The sequence below is a fragment of the Salvelinus sp. IW2-2015 genome, linkage group LG18, assembly GCF_002910315.2.
Source record: "Salvelinus sp. IW2-2015 linkage group LG18, ASM291031v2, whole genome shotgun sequence".
NCBI classification, from domain to species: domain Eukaryota; kingdom Metazoa; phylum Chordata; class Actinopteri; order Salmoniformes; family Salmonidae; genus Salvelinus; species Salvelinus sp. IW2-2015.
In genome coordinates, this window is record NC_036858.1 from 47,749,233 (window position 1) to 47,776,523 (window position 27,291).

Below are 27,291 nucleotides of genomic sequence, written 5' to 3' on the forward strand. Positions count from 1 at the left end.
TTAGAAATATAACTTTTGGTATTCAAATCAGTCGCAGCATGTAATACTTATTTTTCTCAAAAAGATGGCTGTCAAAATGATTGGCACCCCTAAAGATTCTTTTTTTTATTTTTATAAATCTAACAAAATTAAATTAACATTCTACTTCTTTAAATTTAATCTCATGGCTTTCTGTTGCACTGGGGTATAAAAATGAGGAAGCACGCATGCAAAATCCATTTTTCATCCATCACCATGGGGAAAGGCAATTCATCTTACAATGAAAAGAGACAAATGGTTGTTGAACTTCATAAAATCAGGCAATGGGTACAAAACAATAGGTAAAAAACGAAATAGTCTACCACAGAACTATTAGGGAAATCATTAAGTTTAAAACCACTGGAAAAGTGGTAAACTTGCCAGGTAGAGGATGCATGTGTAAAGAAAAGGCAAAGGGCCACAGTTGGAAAATTACAGAACTCGGTCGCATCTTGGGGTCACCAAGTCTCTTAACCTACAATTAGATGCGAAATGAGATCTTTGATGTTATGGGGCTATTTTGCTTCCACTGGTCCTGGGGCCCTTGTTATGGTCAATAGCATCATTAACTTTACACAGCACCAGTACATTTTATCCAAAAACATGGTTGCCCTGCAGGTGGCTGAAACTTGGCCGCAAGTGGATCTTCCAGCAAGACAATAACCCCAAGCACGCATCAAATCCACAAATAATGAATTAATAAATAATACTGCACCCCCTTATAGACTTTTCCAAATAAAACTCTCAGAAGACAAATCTTGCAAGAGGTGTTATTTGAATGCTATTGGAAATTAGCCTATCGCTCTCTGGAGTGCCCGACTGTGTCAGATGTATGGAACATTTTCCTACCCCTCCCTTTTCTAACACGGAACCCAAACCGGCTGCGCGCATGCGCCATCGTGCATACATTTATTTTCTCCCCCCACACCAAAACGCGATCACGACACGCAGGTTAAAATATCAAAACAAATTCTGAACCCATTATATTACTTTGGGGACAGGTCGAAAAGCATTAAACATTTATGGCAATTTAGCTAGCTAGCTTGCACTTGCTAGCTAATTTGTCCTATTTAGCTAGCTTGCTGTAGCTAGCTAATTTGTCCTGGGATACGCGACGCGAGCAGTGTAGTCAGCCTGTAAGGCTCCCCAAATGTCCTGGCCTACTCCTATTTGGAGATACTTCAGCTATCTGTCTAAGCTCCAGAAAGTTATATCTAATCATGGCTGCGCTTACTGCAGCAAATAAGGCCATTTTGAAAGCATAATTTGATCAGGAGGCTCCCTTGAACACTCTGTGGATCTACTACTATATGGACATCTTAACCCTTGAGAGGTCCACTGCAATAATCCACAGAGCTAAAGCCACTAAAATATCCACCTGGTCCTCAGCCATCTCCTTCATAAAATCCAAAATAAGGAGAGTATTCAGCTTTTGACCATATTATATGCTGAATTTTCTCCATCTAATCCCTAGTTTGAGATATGATTTTGATTAGCCACAATATAAACCCATGATTCTGGCTGCAGTATTTGTAGTGTTTTTTTGTGTGTTATTGTCCTGTGTGTGGCTTGGTATGTCTGTATGTACGCTGTCACTGTTTTATTATTACTCAAAAAAACGATTACAAAAAAAGAATCCACAAAGAAATGGTTAATTGGCAACAACAACAAAAATACATTTTGCAATGACCATCTCAGTCTCCAGACATGAAACACTGCGGTTTTAATTTAAGAGGGCATTCCATAAGGATATCAAGCATCTGGAAGGATTCTGTATGGAGGAATGGTCTAAGATCCCTCCCAATGTGTTCTCCAACAAATACAAATATATTTTTTAGGGCTCAGTGCTGTTATCCTCACAAGGTGATGGACTGAAAGGTATTGAAAACAGGGGTGTCAATCATGTAGACCCAAACCTTTTTGAGATAAAAAAAATATTACTTGTTAAACAAAATGTCTTTCTCTGAGCAGTTTCCCCTTTTTTCTGAGCATATAATATAGCTCAGTATACAGTACTTTTTGCTAATCTTTATCAAGGGTGGCAATCATTTCAGACACCACTGTATCGCTCTGCTGTGTGTCTGAACTAGCTGATGCTACTCTGCTTGACCGCAGTGCTTCCAGCTTCAGAGCCTCAGATCAGAGCAAGGACAGTGTATTACTGATGTCAACCATCCACAAACAATGCTGTTGGCACCAGAGGAGAGGTCGGAGCGGGGTGAGAGAGAGAGAGAGGGGGGAATGGCAGAGAAGACAATAGGAAGATAGAGACGGGAGGAGAGAAAGGATAGTGCTAGGAAGACCGCATGCAAGAGGGAGAGGGAGAACAGAGAGAGAGAGAGAGAGTGAGAGAGATAGAGAGATAGAGAGAGAGAGATAGAGAGGATGATGTTGATCAAACAGCACACTATGCCATGCAAGCTTCATCATTGTGTAGGACGTAATGTTCTCTGTCATGATCCCGTCCGGTTGAAGCCTGTTTGGCCAGAAAGTGATACAGAGTTTAGATAATCCTCAAGCACTGACTGCTGGCTTTCACCTCAGCTGACCCACCGACACAGAGGGAAGACCAAGGGTCCTGGTAAAAAATAGTGCACTACAAAGGGAATAGGGTGTCATTTCAGACAACCTTATTTTGTACATAGTCCGGGTGAAAACGACTCAATTGAGCATAGCAACACAAGCAAGATAAAATCACAAAAACAAAAAGCTTCATAAACTGTAGTGCACATGTCCAAACATTGACTGAATTACTCTACTCCCTCTTTTATGAAGAAAGCAGGAGAGAAGAGAAGAGTAAAGAAAAAGAAAAGCTATAGCTAATAATAACCTTGCAGCCGTATGGGCAGAATCAAACAACATGACCATTGCCAACATCATGGTACAAAGGAAACGTACAGCAGCTTTTTCCTCTGGAATCCAATAGAAAGGCTTTTAGGCTTCATAATGATTTACAAAGTGACCCGTCAAACAGATTTACACTGACAGTCTGACAGGAGCACAACACCAATACAATTAGCATCCATGTGGTACAACCACCATTTTTTCCTCCCTCTTCTACCCCTCTTCCCTGTCTTTCTCTCTCCTCCTCTTCTTCCTCCTCCTTCACCTCCAGTTCCTCCCTCTCTACCCCCTTCCTTCATCGCCCTACCACTTATTGTCTATCTTTCCCCTCCCTTTGTCTCTCCCTCGTCTCCTCCAACTTCTCTTCTTTCTATTGCTCCTCCTCAGCAAAGGGAAATACCTTGGCTCCCCTCCTCCTTTCAATCATGTTCTTCCCTCTCCTCCCGCCTTCAAGAGCTGGCTGAAGAATGGGCCTGGCTCTATAGAAGCAGGCTGGCAACACGCCTATTCAATTCCCTCTCTCTCAACACAACACGCCTTCAAACGAGGGAAACGAGATAGATAGTTTACCCCTGATAAGGAACTTGTCACAGAAAACCAGCGGCGGAACAGCATTGGTCACATGGAGAGTTAAAAAAAGATAAACAGTGTTGGCATTTTAATGGATTTCTTTTTAGTTTATCAGATGGAAGGTGTGTGTATGAGTTATGGGCAGTTATTAGTGCCTATGTCATACATTATATTGCATTTTCCATATCTTATAAGAGTGTTTCCCCTGTATTCACCATTGAAATCATGATGTAGAGGTGCCTCTACGCCATCTCAAGGGAGGGGTTCAGTATGAAATACACTCCATTCTAGACATGCTGGGTGGTACCACTTCAAGGCTTACTATAAAAGCAGGTGACAGTGTGCCTTATTTGGTATTGGTCTTGGTAAGTGGAGTGTGACACTGACAATATATTTTGAATGATGCTTCCTTGACTACACTACAAAATTCAAAAGGCAGTAAGGTACATTTCCACATATGACCAAATTCAATGTTTTTGCTTACCGTTTCATACAAATCTATGTGCTTTTACAAAGAAGAAAAAAACATAGGCTATGAGGATTATATGTTTATATTCGTAGCTACATCCATCATAACACATAACAATGGTGTTCATGTCAATTGGATGTCTTTTTTATTATCTGCTACAATTGGTTGGTGGCACAGTCTGCTAAAACAATTGGCTCATAGTTCAAAGGTTGTGAGGTCTAATCCCACATGGAGCAGATGTGTTATCTCTAAAATCCTTTATTTACAATATTCATACCCTGCCCACACACTTCTAATTCTGAAAAGTGAAACCATAACTGTGAGCAATGTTCCCTCAACTGTTTTTGGGTACTGAGCAAATTGAATCTCTGCTGAGCGCAAACTTGAACGTTGTGTAAATTCTGTGCAACTTCCAACGTTTACTGTGAACACTAAGGCTGTACTCGCTTGAAGTTACAGTTTCAGATAGTGGTCAAGTAGGCTACTGTGGCTATTTGATCATAATGTAGGCCTACCAGAGTGGCCTTCCATCAAAAACAATGGAGAAAATGTATCCCATAACATTTTACCATGGAAATAGCTGTTCTATCATTCAGCCTACAGTAGCAGCCAATGTGTGGTGTTCAATGTAGGCCTACATTCCATTATATATATTTTTTAAACATGCAGGGCTTAGCATTAAGCTGTTTCTTCACTTGTCCTTATGACAAAGAGGTGACTTAAAATGTTGTTGTGTTGTTTGATGCAAGAAACAACTTTACAAAATAAAATGCATTATTGTTCCCATACCATTATTACAGAAAATCAGACAAATTATGTGCTCTCTGCCTATTGGCTACTTAGCTTATTCAAGCCTGTCTCAAAATACAACACTGCCCCTTTAAGACAAAAAAAGCTATTTACCTGACTCGCTTTTCAAAGATGTCTAGAAATGTACACGTTTGTGCTCTTGTAGAAAGCAATCACTCCCCATTGCTGAATACAAATGATCCATAACTGGGCTAAAAACTCACAAACTAGCAAAGGATATGAACAAATGTGCCCATGTGGCTACATGTAGCTCTCCCTTTGATCTTAAATCAAGCGCATCTACTTACGACCGCTCATGCTGCAAACACAGTCCAGTTCAAATGAATGGCACAGATCCATATGTGGCAATAGTCTATTTGCATAGAGGCCTACTGCAGCTCTGATTGGTTATGGCGCACAGGTCTGTGTAGAGTACGGGCTACGTTGTGAGTGTCAATGCAATAGAATCCTACTCCAATGCCTACAACAAAATCTCTTGCATAGTTCGTTTTGCAAACTAAATCTTGCATAGTTCGTTTTGTTTCGGTATGTTGGATTAAAAGTGGCTAATATTGCATTGATTCGATCATAAATCCCACTGTAAAGGGAAACGTTGACAGTGTTAATTAACTAAGATGGAAAACTCTAGAAAGTTTAGTGAAGTTTAATCTCGTGCTTTTCTGCTCAAGAAGATATTTCTTCTGCGTGGAAATCCCGGGGAGCTGCGTGTGCAGCTTAGAGGGAACATTGCCTGTGAGCATACCTGTGAGAGGGGTCGCCCTGGTAGTAGTTGTAGGTTTTTTATACAGTCCCCAAAACCAATCTGTGAATTATTTTGACCATTGGAAAAAGAGCTACTGCGTAAATACTGCAGTGCAGGTTGAATTGAGCACCTAATTATAATTTTCTAGGTGATGATTGTATTTTTCTTCCCAACACAATACTGCAATAAATGTGAGTCTACATTTCAAWTTTTTTTGGCCAACCCATGGGGGATTCAAACTTACCCCACAAGCAACCATAGATGACTGGAACTTAGTGCCTTACCACTGTGCGCTAACTGTCTAGAGCAGTATTTCTTTGCAATGCACATAATCTTATTATAATAACGTGCCAGTGGACTTCTATGGAAGCATTTAGCTGCCAAAACTCAATTGGAAATGCAAATGAAAAATTATAAATCAATATCATGTTTGCAATTCCTTTTCCTAAATGGGTATACATTTTTTATGAAATTTAAAAAAATATATTGTGTGCCAACTTGAAATAGAAATAGCAAAGTATGTGAAGATATTTCATTTCCATGGTACTATCCAATACAACACTGACACATTTAAAAAATCAAATGTAAACGCTTAAATGACAAATCATTTCTCATGTTTGCTATTTGTGACAAAAATACAAATAATTCTCAATTGGAAATAGCCAATGCTTTTCAATACTCTGTGTGGTTTAAGATTGTCAAGACTGTCTGTGGTAGAAAATAAATAACCATGCTAGTAAAACAGCTAATTGTTTCAATGAACCTTCAAAATACCTTAAGGTGTTCCACGATGTCTTGTTGTGAAGGTAGCAAACTAGCCAGTGCCAGTGGGCTAGCTAGCTAACATTAGCCAGTAACGTTAGCCAGTAGTGCCTCTTCATAGCCAGCTAACTACTAGTTAGCTATCTAACCTACCTACCGGTAGCTACATTTAAAAGCCAATTAGCCGTATTAGCTTGCTAGCTACTAGTAGCTCCCTGTGTTCCCTTCCCTCCACTGTCACATGTACAATAGAACATTTTGTTTCGCTTTTGTTTGTTTTTTGGGCCCAGCTCTCACACTGTGTGTCTCTCTTTCTGTCTGTCTCTCTGTGTCAGCATGTCTGTGTGTCTGTCTGTCTGTTTAGGAGTTCCAGATGTGGCTGTGGGAGAGTAGTGGCGGACAACACTGGAGGGCATCTAAACTTAGCGATAAACTCATGTAGAACATTTACAAATAAGTATCCCTTATTAAGTTCTACTACCTGGATAGATAGGAGGCAGAGGTTGGAAGCATAGAGGTAACTACTGTGTACTGAATGTTTGCAAGTCATGACAAGTCATTACTTGACAGTGATTGTGCAACTCAAAGACACATTGTGTCACACACTGAACAGACTGTGTGTGGAGCACCCTTTCTCCTCAAAGGCATTACTCAAATTAGTTGGACATGTTACAAAGTTACTGTCATGTTGCTGATTTCTGTCCCGATTCTCCTGCCTTATCCCGAAGTGTGAACTTGCATACTTCCATGATGAGGAGTTTGAAAGTACACAGCATAAGAGAAGGGTGGAGAATTGGGATGCAGGCCTTGTGTGCTCTCTTAACCAACTATTCCTGTAGTTGAGGGATACAGCGATATTACAATGAGGGGATCCGATTAAGCTGGCCCGGGAGGGCGGAGATTGAAAACCGGGCGGCATCCCGGGCATGAGCCGCGTGCCCCGTTCAAAGTCCACGGCAAAGTCGGCTCAAAACAGTGACGTATGTCAAGAGAAGAATGTGGAGTAATTATTCAGGATTCAGAGTGTTCAAATGCAAAGTTCGCTCTTGGTAAAAACACAAATATGTACTTTATTGACCTTCCCAAGTAAAATTAGTCAAATTCAAATAGAGGTCGACAGATTATGATTTTTCAATGCCGATACCGATACCGATTATTGGACGACCAAAAAAAGTCAATACCGATTAATCGGTCAATTTTTATATATATATTTGTAATAATGACAATTACAACAATACTGAATGAACAATGAACACATTTATTTTAACTCAATATAATACATAAATAAAATCAATGTAGTCTCAAATAAATAATGAAACATGTTAAATTTTGCTTAAATAATGCAAAAACACAGTGTTGGAGAAGAAAGTAAATATGCAATATGTGCCATGTAAAAAAGCTAACGTTTAAGTGCCTAGTTAAATAAAGGTTAAATTAAAATTAAAATTAAAATTCCTTGCTCAGAACATGAGAACATATGAAAGCTGGTGGTTCCTTTTAACATGAGTCTTCAATATTCCCAGTTAAGAAGTTTTAGGTTGTAGTTATTATAGGAATGATGACGTGTCGACTATTTCTCTCTATACCATTTGTATTTCACATACTTTGACTATTGGGTGTTCTTATAGGCACTATAGTATTGCCAGCCTAATCTCGGGAGTTGATAGGCTTGAAGTCATAAACAGCGCTGTGCCTCAAGCATTGCGAAGAGCTGCTGGCAAACACAGTAAAGTGCTGTTTGAATGAATGCTTACAAGCCTGCTGTTGCCTACCACCGCTCAGTCAGACTGCTCTATCAAATATCAAATCATAGACTTAATTATAATATAATAAACACACAGAAATATGAGCCTTTGGTCATTAATATGGTCAAATCCAGAAACTATAATTTCGAAAACAAAACGTTTATTCTTTCAGTGAACTATGAAACCGTTCCGTATTTTATCGAATGGGTGGCAACTCTAAGTCTAAATATTGCTGTTACATTCCACAACCTTTAATGTTATGTCATAATTATGTACAATTATAGCAAATTAATTGCGGTGTTTGTTAGGAAGAAATGGTCGTCACACAGTTCCCAACGAGCCAGGTGGCCCAAACTCCTCCATATACCCTGACTCTGCTTGCACTGAACGCAAGAGAAGTGACACAATTTCCCGAGTTAATATTGCCTGCTAACATGAATTTATTTTAACTAATTATGCAGGTTTAAAAATATATACTTCTGTGCATTGATTTTAAGAAAGGTATTGATGTTTAGGGTTAGGTACATTTGTGCAACGATTGTGCTTTTTTCGCGAATGTGCTTTTGTTAAATCATCACCTGTTTGGCGAAGTTGAAGTAGACTGTGATTCGATGATAAATTAACAGGCACCGCATTGATTATATGCAACGCAGGACAAGCTAGTTAACCTAGTAATATCATCAACCATGTGTAGTTAGTGATTATGTGATTGATTGTTTTTTATAAGATAAGTTTAATGCTAGCTAGAAACTTACCTTGGCTCCTTGCAGTCACAAGGCCCTTTTGATACTGCACTCGCGTGCTGCACTCGCTACGCAGTCTCCTCGTGGATTGCAATGTAATTGGCCATAATCGTTGTCAAAAAAAACAAAAAAAAGCCGATTAAATTCAAGCATGTTGTGTGTTTCTTAATGATGAAACATGCTGTCTTGTTGACAATATGACCTGGCGGCACAGATTACGGTTAGATTTTATGCAGAGCGCTCCTCCCTCACTGCTTCCGCCAATTCACGTCATGGGCCATAGCCCGGTGCACCCCGGTCCAGCTTAATTCAACTCCCTCAATATAGAGGGGAGAATGACAGAGGAAGCACAGGGAAATAAACGCTAGTAGGAAGCACAGGGAAAAAATGGCAACTGTACACATAACTCATCCAGAGCTCTTTATAAGATATCTGATGGCAAACATTTAGTAGTGAATTTACATGTAACTTCATCATCTCAGAAAGTATTTATACCCCATGACTTACTCCACATTTTGTTGTTGTGTTACTGGCTTACACACAATACCCCATAATGTCAGTGTGGAATTATTTTGGGGGAATTTTTACAAATGAATTAAAGTCGGCACACCAAGACTCACCGATAGATATAGAATGCTATGGTCTCACCAGCTCCTCCCGTTGTGCTATTTACAAACAAACACGTGACTGGCTCAACTGTTCTGGCGAACTACGATAAACTTCATCATAATATAAAATAATGTGACAGGTGAAATGAAGAACACAATCTGCTTTATCTCCTAAAGTATTGCACAAGTTGACTGCAGGTATTCACTTAAAAAGTAGCTACAAATACAGTAAAATAAAAAGTAGATACGGTATACTGCCCAAGCCTACTGCTGACCAAGCTGTCTACCATCAGACAGGTAACGATCCTCTCCCTTATTGACTCAAGACATTTCAGCTTTTCATTTTTAATTAATTTGTATAAATTCCCAAAACATAATTCCACATTGACATTATGGGGTAATGTGTGTAAGCCAGTAACACAACAACAAAATGTGGAATATGTCAAGGGGTATGAATACTTTCAGAAGGCACTGTACATCCTTAATAAAATGATTTGTGGTGGTTAATTGTGCATTACTCAAATGTTTGTAGTCGATATGAAACAACTTAATATTCAACAGGGCTATCCCCGACAAAAACAATCTTGGTCGACCGAGAGTGGTATGCTCTTTCGACCAATTGATTGGCTGTTTGGAACAACGTAAACAACACTAAATACATTATAAGCTTACCAGAGAGTCTGTTGTAACGGGTTATTTTGTAAAGCCTTTATTACAGCAAAGACTAAAAACAGTTGCATTCATTTGTGAATGCAATTTCTGACAATTTGGAAGAGTGTAAACAACACTAAATCAATTATAAGTAATACCAGAGAGGCTGTTCTAATGTAAAAAGTGTAAAGCCTTTATTACAACATATTACAGCTGAAATTGTTTAGCCAACATGTTGTGGTTGCGTGAGGCTTGGTGCTCACGGAATCAGTAGGCTACTAAACATACACTCAAATAGGCAACATAAGCAGGATGTCTTATTTCTGTATATATACAGTGCCTTCGAAAAGTATTCAGACCCCTTGACTTTTTCCACATTTTGCTATGTTACAGCATTATTCTAAAATGGACTAAATAAATACAAATTCTCAGCAATCTGCACACAATTCCCCATAATGACAAAGAGAAAATATGTTTTTAGAAATGTTTTCAAATGTATTAAAAATTAAAAAACCTAAACATGGTATTCAGACCCTTTGCTATGAGACTCGAAATTGAGCTCAGGTGCATCCTGTTTCCATTGATTATCCTTGAGATGTTTCTACAACTTGATTGGAGTCCACCTGTGGTAATTCAATTGATTGGACATGATTTGGAAAGGCACACACCTGTCTATATAAGTCCCACAGTGCATGTCAGAGCAAAAACCAAGCCATGAGGTCAAATGAATTGTCCGCAGAGCTCCGAGACAGGATTATGTCGAGGCGCAGATCTGGGGAAGGGTACTAAAAATGTCTGCAGCATTGAAGGTCCCCAAGAACACAGTGGCCTCCATCACTCTTAAATGGAAGAAGTTTGGAACCGCCAGGACTCAACCTAGAGCTGGCCGCCCTGCCAAACTGAGCAATCGGGGGAGAAGGGCCTTGGTCAGGGAGGTGACCAAGAACCTGACGGTCACTCTGATAGAGCTCTAAAGTTCCTCTGTGGAGATGGGAGAATCTTTCAGAAGGACAACCATCTCTGCAGCACTCCAACAATCAGGCCTTTATGGTAGAGTGGCCAGACAGAAGCCACTCCTCAGTAAAAGGCACATGACAGCCCGCTTGGACCGTGAGAAACAAGATTCTCTGGTCTGATGAAACCAAGATTGAACTCTTTGGCCTGAATGCCATGCGTCACGTCTGGAGGAAACCTGGCACCATCCCTACGTTGAAGCATGGTGGTGGCAGCATCACGCTGTGGGATGTTTTTCAGCGGCAGGGACTGGGAGACTAGTCAGGATCGAGGCAAAGATGAACAGAGCAAAGTACAGAGAGATACTTGATGAAAACCTGCTCCAGAGCGCTCAGGATCTCAGACTGGGGCAAAGGTTCACCTTCCAACAGGATAACGACCCTAAGCACACATCCAAGACAACGCAGGAGTGGCTTCGGGAAAAGACTCTGAATGTCCTTGAGTGGCTCAGCCAGAGCTCGGACTTGAACCCAATCGAACATCTCTGGAGAGACCTGAAAATAGCTGTGCAGCCACGCTCCCCATCCAACCTGACAGAGCTTGAGAGGATCTGCAGAGACGAATGGGAGAAACTCCCCAAATACAAGTGTGCCAAGCTTGGAGCGTCATACCCAAGACTTGATGCTGTAATCACTGCCAAAGGTGCTTCAACAAAGTACTTAGTAAAGGGTCTGAATACTTATGTAAATGTGATATTTCCGATTTTTTATGTTTAATAAATTATCAAACATTTCTAAAAACCTGTTTTTGCCTTGTCATTATGGGGTATTTGTCACGTTCCTGACCTGTTTTCCTTTGTTTTTGTATTTGTTTAGTATGGTCAGGGCGTGAGTTGGGGTGGGCATTCTATGTTATGTGTTTCTATGTTTAGGTTCATTGTCTATTAGCCTGATATGGTTCTCAATCAGGGACAGGTGTTTTACGTTTCCTCTGATTGAGAACCATATTAAGGTAGGTTGTTCACACTGTTTGTTTGTGGGTGATTGTTCCTGTGTCTGTGGCACCACACGGGACTGTTTCGTTTTCGTTCTTTTGGTTAGTCTGTTCCTGTTTGTGCGTTCTTCGTGTTTTATTGTAAGTTCACATGTTCAGGTCTGTCTACGTCGTTTTGTTGTTTTGTAATTTTCCAAGTGTTTTTTCGTGTTCGTCTTTGCTTTAATAAATCTTCATTATGTCTTCATACAACGCTGCGTTTTGGTCCGATCCCTACTCCTCCTCTTCAGACGAAGAGGAGGAGAGAAACCGTTACAGTATTGTGTGTGAATTGATGAGGGAAAAAAACAATTTAATACATTTTAGAATAAGGCTTTAACGTAACAACATTTTGAAAAAGTCAAGGTGTCTGAATACTTTCCGAAGGCACTGTATATACTGAACAAAAATATAAACGCAACAAAAGTGTATTTCTCTCAAATTTTGTGCACAAATTTATTTAACTCCCTATTAGTGAGCATTCCTCTATTGCCACGATAATCCATCCATCTGACAGGTGTGGCATATCAAAAAGCTGACTAAACAGCATGATCATAACACAGGTGTACATTGTGCTGGGAACAATTAAAAGGCCACTCTAAAATTTGGTCACACAACACAATGCCCCAGATGTCTCAATTGTTGAGGGAGTGTGCAATTGGCATGCTGACTGCAGCAATGTCCAACATAGCTGTTGCCAGACAATTAAATGTTAATTTCTCTACCATAAGCCGCCTCCGTCATTTTAGAGAATTTGGCAGTACATCCAACCGGCCTCACAAATACAGGCCACGTGTAACCACGCCAGCCCAGGACCTCCATATGCAATATGGACATTAGTGCACATTAGTGCACTGGAACACATCCTCTGTCCAGTGTCTGTTCTTTTGCAAATCTTAATATTTTCTTTTTATTGGCCAGTCTGCGATATGGCTTTTTCTTTGCAACTCTGCCTAGAAGGCCAGCATCCTGGAGTCGCCTCTTCACTGTTGACGTTGAGACTGGTGTTTTGCGGGTACTATTTAATAAAGCTTCCAGTTGAGGACTTGTGAGGCATCTGTTTCTCAAACTAGAAACTCTAATGTACTTGTCCTCTTGCTCAGTTGTGCACCGGGGCCTCCCACTCCTCTTTCTGTTCTGGTTAGGGCCAGTTTGCTCTGTTCTGTGAAGGGAGTAGTACACAGTGTTGCACGAGATCTTCAGTTTCTTGGCAATTTCTTGCATAATTTCTCAGAACAAGAATAGACTGACTAGTTTCAGAAGAAAGTTATATTTTTCTGGCCATTTTGAGCCTGTAATCAAACCCACAAATGCTGATGCTCCAGATACTCAACTAGTCTAAAGAAGGACAGTTTTATTTCTTCTTTAAATCAGGACAACAGTTTTCAGCTGTGCTAACATAATTGCAAAATGGTTTTCTAATGATAAATTAGCCTTTTAAAATGATCAACTTAGATTAGCTAAAAGAACGTGCCATAGGAACACAGGAGTGATGGTTGCTGATAATGGGCCTCTGTACACCTTTGTAGATATTCCATAAAACAATCTGTAGTTTCCAACTACAATAGTAATTTACAACATTAACAATGTCTACACTGTATTTCTGATCAATTTTATGTTATTTTAATGGACAAAAAATGTGATTTTCTTTCAAAAACAAGGAGATTTCTAAGTGATCTTTTGAACGGTAGTGTATATATACATATATATATTATTTTATGTTAGACCAGAATGATTTTAGTAGATGTCCATTTAATTTCTCTTAAAACCTGTTGACTTGCCTCTCACCATAGCCAGCTAGCCAGCTAGCTAACGTACCCTTGCTCTGCAAGGGCCGCGGCTTTTGTGGAGCGATGGGTAACGATGCTTTGAGGGTGGCTGTTGTCGATGTGTTCCTGGTTCGAGACGGAAGCTATACTGTTACACTGGCAATACTAAAGTGCCTATAAGAACATCCAATAGTCAAAGGTATATGAAATACAAATGGTATAGAGAGAAATAGTCCTATAATTCCTATAATAACTACAACCTAAAACTTCTTAACTGGGAATATTGAAGACTCATGTTATAAGGAACCACCACCACCATGTTCTCATGTTCTGAGCAAGGAACTTAAACGTTAGCACATATTGCACTTTTACTTTCTTCTCCAACACTTTGTTTTTGCATTATTTAAACCAAATTGAACATGTTTCATTATTTATTTGAGGCTAAATTGATTTTATTGATGTATTATATTAAGGTAAAAGAAAAGTGTTCATTCACTATTGTTGTAATTGTCATTATTACAAATTTTWAAAAATTAAATCGTCCGATTAATCGGTATCGGCTTTTTTTGGTCCTCCAATAATCGGTATCAGTATCGGCGTTGAAAAATCATAATCGGTCGACCTCTAGTGTATAGTACATCTTCGCCTCTTCCTCTCTGATCAAGGCAACCTCTTCCGCCTCACGTTACCAAAACCCTGCCCACCGTGTTTGATTGATAGGTCTAACACACATCAAAAATGAAAGCCCAAAGGAGAAATCAGGAAACGATACAGCAAAATGAAGCATTGTGATTGATTTATCAAATTTGATTAATCATTTGAATTTTGTCTTAAACCACATGGAAAAGTATAATTATTTTTTATTTTTGTCACAATTCATGCTGTTACAACAAGGAAAGAAAATGGCAAACATGAGAAATTATTTGTCATTTAACCATGTACATGTTTTTACGTATCAGTGTTGTACTGAATAGTACCATGGAAATTAGTGCTGAGAGATTAGTGCTTTTTGAGGTCGGTTTGGATTCGATTCGATTATTAAAAAATAATCAAGGTTTTTCGGTTTTGATAATTGTTTTAGATATTAAATGTGTTATGCATTATGTGGGTTGAATGCTGTAGCAACACAGAATAAAACAATTCATACAAGTCCCATGGTGGTACTGCTTATTAACCATTTATTATTACTTTACTTTAATCAAATATTTGTTTTACTTGATGACTATTATTTAATTCCAAGTCATCGTCTCATATAGAGCTGCTGCCTATGCTGTCTGACAAAAATCACTATTTTAGTAGTTCTTCAAAGTAAACACGGCAAACTTTTCTGACTGCTAAATACCAACTATCACTTAGATCATTTTCAGGCTCGTAAAGCAACTGCTTTCTATCTCTCTGTATCGCACATTCTCTCTTTTCTCAATCTTTCTGTCTTTCACCACACAACGGACAGTTTAAGCGGGCGCGCAATGGATTATGGTTATTGTGGTAAAAACTTAACATGTTCTCTGCGCTAAACAATGTAGAATATTGGGCTGTTGGAAACTACAACTCCCTACTACATCGCACAGTTCAGACTTGATCTGATTTATCTCTACAGAAACTCCACATCGAGCTCACAGGTAAAAACAAACAAAAAGGAATTCAAATAATTGAACCAACCTCTGTCAATTAGTTATTTAAAAAATGAAAAATAACCGAAATGTCGGTTAATCGCTCAGCACTACTGGAAATTAAATATTAAACACCGTTTTTTTATTTATTTTTCAAATTGGCAGGCTTCATGCTTCCTCATGAACATTATAATTTAATATATTACTTTGAATTTGAATTTTGTCACAAAAAATGCATACCCACTTAGGAAAAGGAAACATGATATTGCAAACAAGACATTGATTTATCTTTTGCCCATTACAATTTAAGATTTAATTAAATCACTCGTAGACTTCCATAGACTTCTGGTAAGTATTCTTTAGTAAGAAAGTGTTGGGATCAGGTACAACTATGTTTACCCTCCCCCAAAATGAATATTTATGAGAAAATGCCCCACCTACAACTTCTCACCTGAATGCATTTTTTATTTTATTTGAAGGGTTTGGGCAAAGGCTGAAATTGGGGTTGAGAGTTAACCTTTTAATTGACAAAGTCTAACTTTAAGGTATTGAGGACAGCTTCAACATGAGTGTGCGAGGGTTAAACCTTTAGTAAACTAGCGGCCTAAAGGCAGAATAGCTAGCGCTAATAGGATCCTTTGAAAATATTTTTGCAGAAGTAGCAGTATCTGTTTTGTTGCCTGCTGAACTGTTATATGCTGAGAGGAGAAAAGCACCTTGGCTGTTCCTGGCTTTGAAAACATCAGCCACACAAACCTATTTGCGGCGGTGTGTGTCTTTTCAAGGAGAACATGCCCCGAGGCAACACGCAGATTCAGTTTCTCCTGTTCCGTTCCGGACTTCCAAAAACAAAGGAATTCCAGAGAAAATAAAGACAGGAAGGCACCCCCCACCCCCACCCCCCACCACCACCACCACACTCTGACGCTATGTCGCATACAAACACACACAGACACACTCCTCTCATGATATACAATTATATTGATAAGATATATCAGGAAGACATGTACTTCCAACATGACATCCAGAGAGGTGTGTGCGTACAGTACACAGACAGGCAAGCCCTAATTCTTAGGCCTAATCCCTGTCCGTGTCTGCTCTTTACAATCCCACCCAGCACACTATGCACAGATCTGGGATCAGCTTTTCCTTTCCTCATCTATTAGGAAGCAGAAAGGTGAAACTCCTAACAGTTGTGAGGGAAATAACATTACATTTTATGTGTATTATAAAGGATGTAAAGGATAAGGATATAAAGGATGTTATGAAGTATTATATGCAGGGGCGCCACTATGGTTTTAGACATTTAATTTTTTATTTTATTTAATCCAGCAGGATAAACACTCCAAACAGTCTACCCGACTTCTCAGAGACGTCCGCATGGTCCTAAAGCACCCCGTTTCCTCGTTTTGTATCACATTCCAATGATAAAACTGGGGGGGACAAAAATGCAATTTCAAAATGTGGGAGGGACATGTCCGCCCCGTCCCCAGTAAAAGTTGCGCCCCTGATTATACGTTTGTACTTCATAGAAAGTGTTCCCAAACCAACTGACTCTAGAGCTCGCTGCCCTGACAATTCCAAATTCTGCTAAATTTGAAGTCATCTGCCTTGCTTCCTATAGCCTTTTGTTGTTCTTGGTTTATACACATATGTTCCTGAGAAACAGGGATTTGAGCATCTTTATTTCATTTTGAGAGAGTGCCGTTGTTTTTCAACAGATGGCATGGGGAGACAATGACAAACATTGTTTTGGAGGCTGGGCCCTGGCAAGCACCACGCAGTGGATCCTCGCTAGTCTCCAGAATACACGCACACACACACATGATTAGTCTGCTCCCATTACTGAAATGATAAACGATCAGTTCAACAATGGCTTCTGTCTTCTAGGAACAACAGCCATTCTACTACTGCATGGGAGAGAGGAACATAATACTGTATCTGGTGAAACACATCGATTTGCTGATAAACCGGGGAGATTGATTGCAGATATGGTAACTGGTAATTGATTAAAGACTAAGTATTAAAAATACATTTTCAATATAGTTTTATTTCTGTAGTTTAGTTAAACAGTATTTTTGAGTGATATGATTTCACTGAATCACTGAAGTGATTCAACTATTTTAATTAGACATGTACACAACAGCTGTCATGGGATGAGACAAATACGCTTTTCCTCCTGCCCTCTCTTTTGCTCTCATCTCCCACTCTCTCTCTCCCTCTGTCTCTTTCTCTCGCTCTCTCTCTCCACAGCGAGGGAGGTTTTAATATGTCTCTTTATCTGAGCTGCCCAGGCAGCAGGGGTATGAAAGGACCGGCAGGGCTTAGAACCCTGGGAAACTGCCACACACACACACACACACACACACACACACACACAGGGAAACAGCCTGCCTCACACTGCCAGAGTCACAATGAGGGGAAGGTGTCACACACACACTAATGCACACAGAGAGCGCACACAGAGAGCACAAACACGTCACAGTCAAAAACTCTCTCTCTCTCCAAAGGACACTCTCTCTGCTGGCTGAGTTGTTGTGAGAAGGCAGGCAGACAGGGAGAGACAGAGCTGTCCTGGGAAGTGGGTTTTGCAGTGGCATGCCAATTTGATCTTGGGACATGTGGGCAAACAACTAAACAATGTTTACAGTGTGCAACAAAAACAGAAACTCATCTGTATATTAGTGTAACGAACTCGCCTCGCCTATTACTGCCTGAATATTCCTTACTCAGGAAATGTGGATACTGCATGCATAGCAGTTTTGATTGAATAGGGTCCGTCATTCACAAATGCTAGTATGACATATTTTGTAATTGATGATTTCCTTTGACATTCATTTAGAATAATATGAATGTAATTAAGGAAGTCTTCTTTTCTCTATTACACAACACCCAAATATCTTCTAACGTTTGACATTCGCTCTGTGTACAAATGTCTATGCAAATGTCTATGTCAGAGAACAAGTACAGTATGTATCCCTAGAGGGCATGTTGGATGTGATTCTACCGCCTTCATACAGTCTATAAACCATAACTCTCCATCTTCCACACACACACACACACACACACACACACACACACACACACACACACACACACACACACACTTATACTAATACATTTGAGTACAGAGGCTTTGCAGAGGCTGTAGTACACTTGCATACAATCAGGGAGGCTATATTTAAGCAATAATGCTCGAGGAGGTGTGGTATATGGCCAATTTACCACGGCTAAGGGCTGTTCTTATGCACAATGCAACGTGGAGTGCCTGGTTACAGCCCTTAGCCGTGGTATATTGGCCATATATCACAAACCCCCGAGGTGCCTTATTGCTATTATAAACTAGTTACCAATGTAATTAGAGCAGAAAAATAAATGTTTTGTCATACCCGTGGTATACGGTCTGATATACCATGGCTGTCAGCCAATCAGCATTCAGGGCTCAAACCACCCAGTTTATATTATCAAATGAGCGCCACATGACCCTGACAGCTCACAGAAAGGAAAGCTGACACACTGAACTCACCAACCCAGCATGGAGACAGAGAAGAGACTAATGAGCTAGGCTGCGTCACAAATGGCACCCTATTCTCTATATAGTGCACTACTTTTGACCAAAGCCGTGCACAAAAGTAGTGCATTATATGGGGAAAAGGGTGCATGTGGGACACAGGCCTACTGTACTGTACTCACAAGAAAACAACACATTCTGAAGATGAGGACAATGCATTTGTCTGGTTTGAACAGGATTTACAAGACAAACATACACACACGCACATTGCTCAGACTAACAAAACACACACAATCCCTCTCTCCCTCTCTCTGATCACACACACTTCACTGCCAGTGAGGGAAGATTTCATCAGCAGTAAAAATGTGAAGGTAATTGCCTCCGATGGTGAGAAATCTTGAGTGCAGGCAGCCAGCCAGCCAGTCAACCAGTCAGTCAAGCAGTGAAACAGGTAGTCATGGTGGATGGACAGACAGACGGACGGTCGTAGGGAACATTTTGTTCTCCTCGTCCTTGTTCTCCTTGAACTCTCATATTGTTTCTGTGTAGCCTCCTAGCCAGGTGTCATTTCTGATTCAAGGACCCCTGCTCCAGCACTGTTCAGACAGTCACTACAGAATGGAACTGAACAGGACGTGGCCATTGTGACATTCCCTTCCCTGCACTCGTTACTCAAAGAAACAACGAACGTCAAATCAAACATGCATAAGCCAGTGACAGGGTAAGGCCAGTGAGTTCTCTATTTCCCATCTCTCTCTGCTCACTCACATTCACTTTCTCTGTTTCTGCTTCTCTCTTCACTCACTCACACATACAGTTTCTCTACCTCTCTGTATCTACCACTCTCTCTCTCTCTCGCTCACTCTGCCTCTCTCACGGTAAGGCACTTTTAGAGACTGAAGTTATTAGCTGTTCTAATAACTTACTGTAGTAAAGGCTCTTATTAAACGAGTGGGTGGTACCGGTTGACCTTCCCCCTAGAAGACTGGTCTGAGGCTGATTGGCAGAGGTAAATGATAGATAGGCCTCCCAGGGCAGCAGGCGGGCAGCACTCACAGGTGTGTGAATCGTCTGAACCCTCTGGACCCCAGGAAGAGTAGCTGCTGCTTTTGCAACAGCCAATGGGGATCCTAATAAAATACCAAGTACCAAACCAATTTGATCGATATGATGATGTAGCCTCTCTCTCTACCTCATATTACTGGACAGCTGCAATTTGAAAGAACGTTCCAAAAATATATATGAAGGCTTCTGTAATCTTTATAGTTATGCTCCCATTTAGCCAGCAGTCTGCCTCCTGTTTAGACAATGTTGCAATGATGATGAAAAAATGACATTAAAAAAACGCTATTGACTGCCTGTCTGTTTCTTGCTTGTTTGATATGCTGTGTAGGCTATTAGCTTGCCTAAATAGCTTCATGTAACACCCTTCCAGAAGAAATAACATGAAATTGCTAGACAACCTGTTTGTGTCGTTCTTATGTTTGCAATAGCCTAACATTACTGTTACAACAGACAAATAACTATGTTTGTTCTAACTCTTGTGTACAACCAGCAGCGGAGCCATGGAGTGACTGAGCAGCAGCTGATCTTTTTTGCAACAGCAAGTCGAGTTCCAGAAAATACGCAACTACAGCTAATGCTGCACAAACAGTTCAAATCAAATGGAATTACGACCAGGAGACTATTATGCAGTCAAATGAATCAATAACCTTTGGAGAGAGATAATACATTAAATGGAGTGAACACTGAGTGAGTCTGATGCAGTCAAATTATAATGGAACACTTTAGATATGAAGTAATATGTACAAATGACGTAAACCTCTATGCAGTTTAGATTTCCCTAATATGAAGCACTGATAATGTGGTCTGTGGGGGAAGCATTTTCTTTGACATATTTCCCTACTTGGAGATATTTTCCCTGTTGTACATTTCTAGAATATCCAAAAGGCAAATTGAAGCATTTTAAAAACAACTATGATATGTTCAACAAAACAGAGAGAATCTGACAGACAGAAACAAAGGTTGTCTTCTGCTATGGGACAGACAGACGGATGCGAGGGGAGTGGGTGGTATATGGGCCGACGGCAAGACACAAGCAGACAGAGAATCCATGTCTAGTGAGTCTGATTGAACGCCAGCCAACAATTTCATAATACTCCACAATAGAATACTAACTGTAAGGTGAAAAGTCAAGCTGTCATTGCAGTGAATAGTGTAGTGCAGGTTCTACATTCTCAGCTCTAGGCTCTGAGGCTGTGGGTGGGGAATTTGAATAGATAGAAGAGGAAGAAGCATGGAACTACTACGGATTTATGATTGAGTGAGGAGCAACAGCAGTTTACATACATTAGAGCTGGACGATATTGACAAAAATCCATATTGCGATAAATTGCCAGAATTGATGCAATAACGATAAATAGCTCTAGTATACATTTCCTGAGTACTGAGGCTGTGGGTGAGACTACTGATTTCTGAGTGAGGAGCAACAGAATCATAATACACATACATGCCTAGTTCCAACATGCATATGGTTCATTTCCTTGTTTCCTTTCATTGTCTCATTTTCTCCACTTATCCACTCACCCACACAGACAGCCCATAAACACAGCATTGAGTTCCAACTGTATTGATTGGCTTTCATTCCTCGTCTGTTTTCCTTCATGACTGCTGATAGATGAAAAGGTTGGATGGATGAGCTTCTCTCATACAACTGTCACCTGTTAACTCGACTGACCAGTGAGATAGGGGGTGTGTGGTGTGAGGCTTTACTTCCACTTTAGAAGTGTTGTTAACTGTAATCTGTAACTAATGCATGTTATTAACACATTGTTACACGCTGCATCTATTAATCAATTATAAACCTAAAACATTCCACTTTTGTTCAGGACAGTGACAGCATGGTACATATTTTCATATTGCAACTGTGATTATTGTACATTACATGACCTATATCATAACATAAACGCAAACCATTCATGTGCAGGGATTCTATAATACCCAATAGCCCTGTAGGAGTATGAGTTTCACTGAAGTGGGATCAATCTGATTACTTAACCATGCCCCTTTACATTTTTATACATTTACTTTAGTTTATTTAGTAAATATTTTCTTAACTATTTATTGAACTGTATTGTTGGTTAAGGGCTTATAAGTAAGCATTTCACGGTAAGGTCTACTACACCTGTTGTGTAGAGATGTGACAAATACCATTTGATTTGACATCTGAAGTGAAATCACACATCCATACTTTCCCTCTGAACTAACGCAGCCGCTCCAACTAGTGTTTCCTCCAACTCCCCAGCTTCACTAACGAGAGAGGAAAGGGGTATTCTCTCCCTCCCTCTCCTCCCGTTCGTTCAGTGCAGTCTACAGGGTTTTCCGCTGTGACTTGGCTGCTCTCTCTCTCCCCCCTCATGGTCCGAGTGGAGAGAGCAATGAAAGAGAAGCCAGTGCTGCTCCCTCCTCTTCTCCCTCCCACCCACCGGGAGGCCCGCCCGCCGCTGCCCCGGCTGGCCTCACATCCAGACGGAGGAATTTATCAGGGAGGGCTCGCCAGAGACTACGCCGCCCGCTGCACACACAGCGGCCCAACCATAAGAGCTAAACTCTTGTCTCTCAGCTCCACTTTTGGCCGTATAATAGCGCAGTCGGGAAGGTTGTTGAAATGAATCAGCCTTCCACAACAAATGGCACATTTGTGCATGTCTGATAGAACAAATATAATGCAAGATAGAAAGGTTATTTTAACAGTGACATAATAACCTATGCGGGGCACGGATAGGCTACAAAGAATAGTTAGAATACATATTGCGAGCGGGAGATACATAGGCCTTCATTTGAACACTTTAAGAACATGCCAATACAGCTAACGGCAAGTCTTTGTGATATGCTATTATTACAACAGGTAGGCTATTAGAAAGCAGTCAACTCAGTCCAGCCTTTTTTTGCTCAATGAACTATTGACATACCCGTACATTCCAAGATTAACATTCCCATCTGCTCAGCGAGCTGATTAACGTAAATTGTTTACCAACAATCAAACAGCCTTCTCGAGCATATGGAGCCTATTTTACAAACCCATAAACATGCACATACACCAATGTGAAATCATGCACCCATCATATCTCTACAGACGAGCATGCACCTCCGTATCTCGTAGCTAGCTAGGCTACCTCGTCTCACACTATGTTAAAGTGACTTGAGGATAGGACATTGCTCAATGTAGGCTAAACGCATGCACGGACCAGATCTAGCTAGACGGATTTATTCCTAGGCAGACTCCGGCACAAAAGCAAAATCCGCTATCCAGTTTAGGCTAAATATAACGGCTAGTTCTGTTCTGATTCTCTGGCTTCTAGGAGGTCAGTCTATTGTTAGCGCTGGGGTTGAGTCTGGGCAGCGAGAAGCGAACCCATCCAAGGCAGTAATGACCACACACAAAATCCTGTCTCTCTGTGCAACCAACCCACGGCAAGGTGTGATAGAATAGCCTACGATACGGAAACAACCAAGGAACGGAACTTACTTTTAGCTTGGAACCTCGGCTAGAAGAAGAAATCCACTTTGTTTTCCCGAATCTCGTGTATACTGCGTTCCTTTTCACTTTAAAATACAAGAAAATAGCGCCCACTGTACCGTTGGTGTGTGTGAGTGACTGAATCAACTACCGTACAGAGCCACAGCAAGTTGAAGTGTCAAATTACACTGGCTGTTCAGTTACCACAGAGGGAGCCATGCTTCGGGGCTGCTGACAAAATGTGTCCCAGATTCAAGTGGTGGGAGCGATTTAGGAATACTCCAGGAGTGACAGACCGACCATACAGAAGGCTATAAACCTCTGAACGGACGGGAGTGAAATCATTCGACCACCGACAGCGTTTGAATTTCGATTTTTAGTGGAGGTGATGTGTTTGGTGATGCATGTTAAACCATCTGAATACATTATTTAAATACTTCTAAGCTGTTGAAATCATATCACTAAAAAACGTTTTTAAACCATTTTTACAATTTAATAGATGTATATTAGGACTAATATTAATTATATAAATAATAATAATAACGAATAGAAGGCTAATAACGCTGCTAATACACAAATCACTACAAATAGCCTATGCCTTTGTAATAATAATAATAATAAAACACTATTCACAATACTCATAATAATAATCATTATAACCATAGCCTAATTGAAATAATAGGCTAATATAATAAATTGGGCTAGTGTCATATTCATTAAATAAACAAATGATTGTTGTTATGATTAGGCTATTATTTTCTTACACCTCCTCATCATCGTCGTCATCTCTGAATAACAACATGGTTGATAGCCTATCTTTTACATGTCATATGCGCTCTCAGTAGGCTACAGAGAGCCAGAGCACCATGCAGTGCTTCGGGAAGTATCAGGTTCCGTATTTTGCGAATCTCCGGTCTCCAATGGAAGCTACAGAATAACAAAGACATGTTTGAGAGTCGAGCAGTGAGCAGCAGCGGCTACAGCAGTAGGCTTGGCTGATCGGTGACGTCAAGGAACAATGTGGTATCCACTAGTTACCACATTCACAAAGTCAAAATTAGCTAGGCCCGGCCTAGATCGTAAAAATTCATAAAAACTAAAATTATATTTTTGGTCTTCATTTCAGGTTAAGATTACGCATAAGGTTAGCCGCTGGTTAAGGTTATGGTTAGGTTTAAAATCACATTCTAAGAAGATAAAATATAGAAATAGGCGGGGTTTATGACTTTGTGGCTGTGGTAACTAGTGACGACCGAACAACGTCTCCCCCGACACACACGCGCGCGCACACACACGAACGAATGCAGATATGCGCGCAAACGCACGCACGCGCACTCACACACACACACAGAGAGAGAGAGAGAGAGAGAGAGAGAGAGAGAGCAGGCAGACTCTTCTCAGCTAGTGAAGCACAGCTGAACTGCCCGGAGGGAGGGCCGAGCAGTGCCGAAGCTGGAACAGTGCATCAGATAGAATCACTCACTTCTCATGCTGTGCTTGTTTCTCTTCCTCCCTCCCTCCCTCTCTCTCTCTCTCCCTGCATGTCTCTGCCCCTCTTTTCTTCTCTCTCTTTCTCCACAAGTCATGCAGTGTTGCAGCATTGGACTTCCAGGTAGTGCTTAATTATTTGTTATACAAGCAGTCAGTACATTTTAAGTTAATAGTCATGCAATATTATATAATGAGTAATGTAATAAGACCTTGCAAGTAAAAAAATAAAGATTCTTACATGGTTCTTCCTCAGCTCTAAATTTCCTTGGAGAACTATTGCCCAATAAAGAACCTTACAGTTAAGTGTGGGTTCTTGACTTGGCATCTACGGTTCTTCAGAATTCTAAATGGTTCTTGAAATGTATGGGAGCCTTCAGTGTATGGAATGGAAGCCAGTGTTAACTACTGTTTATTTTTCAGTGTAACATTTCTAGTGTTGATTCAAGAGTTAAATTAACACTGTAAAGAGTGAAATTAACACTCAGTGGTGTAAAATAACTCCAATGTCGGTGTTAATAACCAGAGTTGAATCAAAACCATGCCCATCATAGTCATTCCCAGCTTGCTCCTTTGCAGGAAGATTTTTTAAATTGTTTGTTTCAATATCTATGTTTTTGATGAATTAATCCGATGCTACTCAAATATAAATAACATAAATGTTTCTAAACTATTCCAATATGTTACTTTGACTTATTCACCCATTACTGAAATGGTTGTTCAAGTTCAGCTGTTCAAGGTAGTGTCATATCTTACTCTTCCCAATGCAGGTTGTGGGTGAATACATTTTTTAAATGTTGTATATCCCCACTTTGGCTGGATTTCAATAGGAATTACAAATCACATTGCAAGCCATCACAATGTGACTTGCAGGCTTGATGTGGCCTATAAACTATGAGTTTTAGGTCACTGTATTCGGGTAAAACTAGGCCCTCAAATGAAGGCCTTATGAAATATGTATTGTATTATCTTAAAACACTACAGCAGGAATCTGGTCCATGTGATCAGGAACATTGGGACATCCCTACCCCATTGAAGCTGAAATGTTAAATGGTTAAGGTAAGGTTAGGGTTATGGTTATGGTAAGGTTAGAGGTTAGAGGTTCGGGTTACAGTTAGGATATTCAACTCTGTTCCCGGAGGGCCGAAACATTTCTGAGTTTGGATTTTTGTATGGTTCTTCAATGGCATCGCTCTCAACAACCTTATTTGGTTCTAACTTGCACCTTTATTTTTAAGAATGTGGTTGAGTGTGAATGTTACATAAATAATTGTCACGTGTCTCTCCGGTCTCTAGGTCACCAGGCTGCTCGTTATGGCGCACACCTGTCACCATCGTTACGTGCACCTGCGCATCATCAGACTCACCTGGACTCCATCAACTCCTTGATTACCTGTCCTATATATGTCACTCCCTTTGGTTCCTTCCCCAGACGTCATTGTTTCTGTTCCAGTGTCATGTCTGTGCGTTGTTCGTGTTTCTTGTTTTGTATTATGTTGAGTTTATTTATTAAAACACTCACTCCCTGAACTTGCTTCCCAAATCTCAGCGCATATCGTTACAATAATATCAGATAATACATATCGTTCCAATAATGGTATTATAATAATGTAAATTATATTAGTCTAGCTTAAAAATAATCACTTGTTTTTATTTGATAACCTTTTAAAGTTACTACTTTGTATAAATCAAAGGTATTTTTTCTCGGATATTATCAATGACTCAGATAGTGAAGAACTACAACAGCAGAATGTGCTCCAATAGGCAGTTCCTCTAGAGTTGGTGATTGATTTAAACGGTACTTCAGGTTTAAATTCTCCCCCTTCGCATTACACGACAGGGTTTGACACACACACACACACACACACACACACATGTTGAAAAGTAGTCCCCCTGGTGGGCTGTAAAGGGTGAGAGCAGGAAGAGAGAGAAGAGAGAGCAGGGCTAAGACCTCTCGGGAGAGTACAAAACAAAGACTATAAAGAGTGTTAGGACCCTATTTGGATGGCTTTTTGGTTGATTTAGATGTAGTTGTAATTTTAAATATTATACAAATATTATACAAATCCAGGTTCAGAAATATTTTTGATTAATACTCTCCTCTGCCATATGGACACACATACTGACCAACAGCCATCATTAGCTTCCCTCCTTCAGTGCTAGTGACAGTAATGTTATGGGGGGCTGGGAGCTGGAGACTGGGGGTCAACCCCACCCAGGCAGAAATATCATGGGGGCTTCACTCCACCCGGGCCTGGTTGTCACAGAGCAGAATGTCTCAAGGACACCCTGTCTCCTAGTCGGGACAGGAAACACACACACACAGGACAGCACTCCTCTCCACACAGGCTGGCAGGGATAAATGTGGAGGCTGACATCACCAGCTCCGACCGGCAGTCAGTCATTTTTATTACGGGGGGCATTTCTTAGAAGGAGATTGTGT

At 40.4% G+C, this 27,291-nt stretch overlaps 1 protein-coding gene across 6 annotated transcripts in view; it reads right to left on the reverse strand.

Annotated features, from left to right (window-relative positions):
* The window catches only part of zmiz1a (zinc finger, MIZ-type containing 1a), a 213,517-nt gene extending 189,876 nt beyond the window's left edge, over nucleotides 1-23,641 (reverse strand). For 4 of the 6 annotated variants that reach the window (XM_024007207.3, XM_024007209.3, XM_070448556.1 and 1 more), the window contains exon 1: nucleotides 23,370-23,641. The gene's annotated coding sequence lies outside the window, so the exon portion shown is untranslated. The remainder of the gene's footprint in view (nucleotides 1-23,369) is intronic. The other 2 variants (XM_024007210.3, XM_024007208.3) reach the window with 1 other exon arrangement.
* Nucleotides 23,642-27,291: the final 3,650 nt, after the last annotated feature.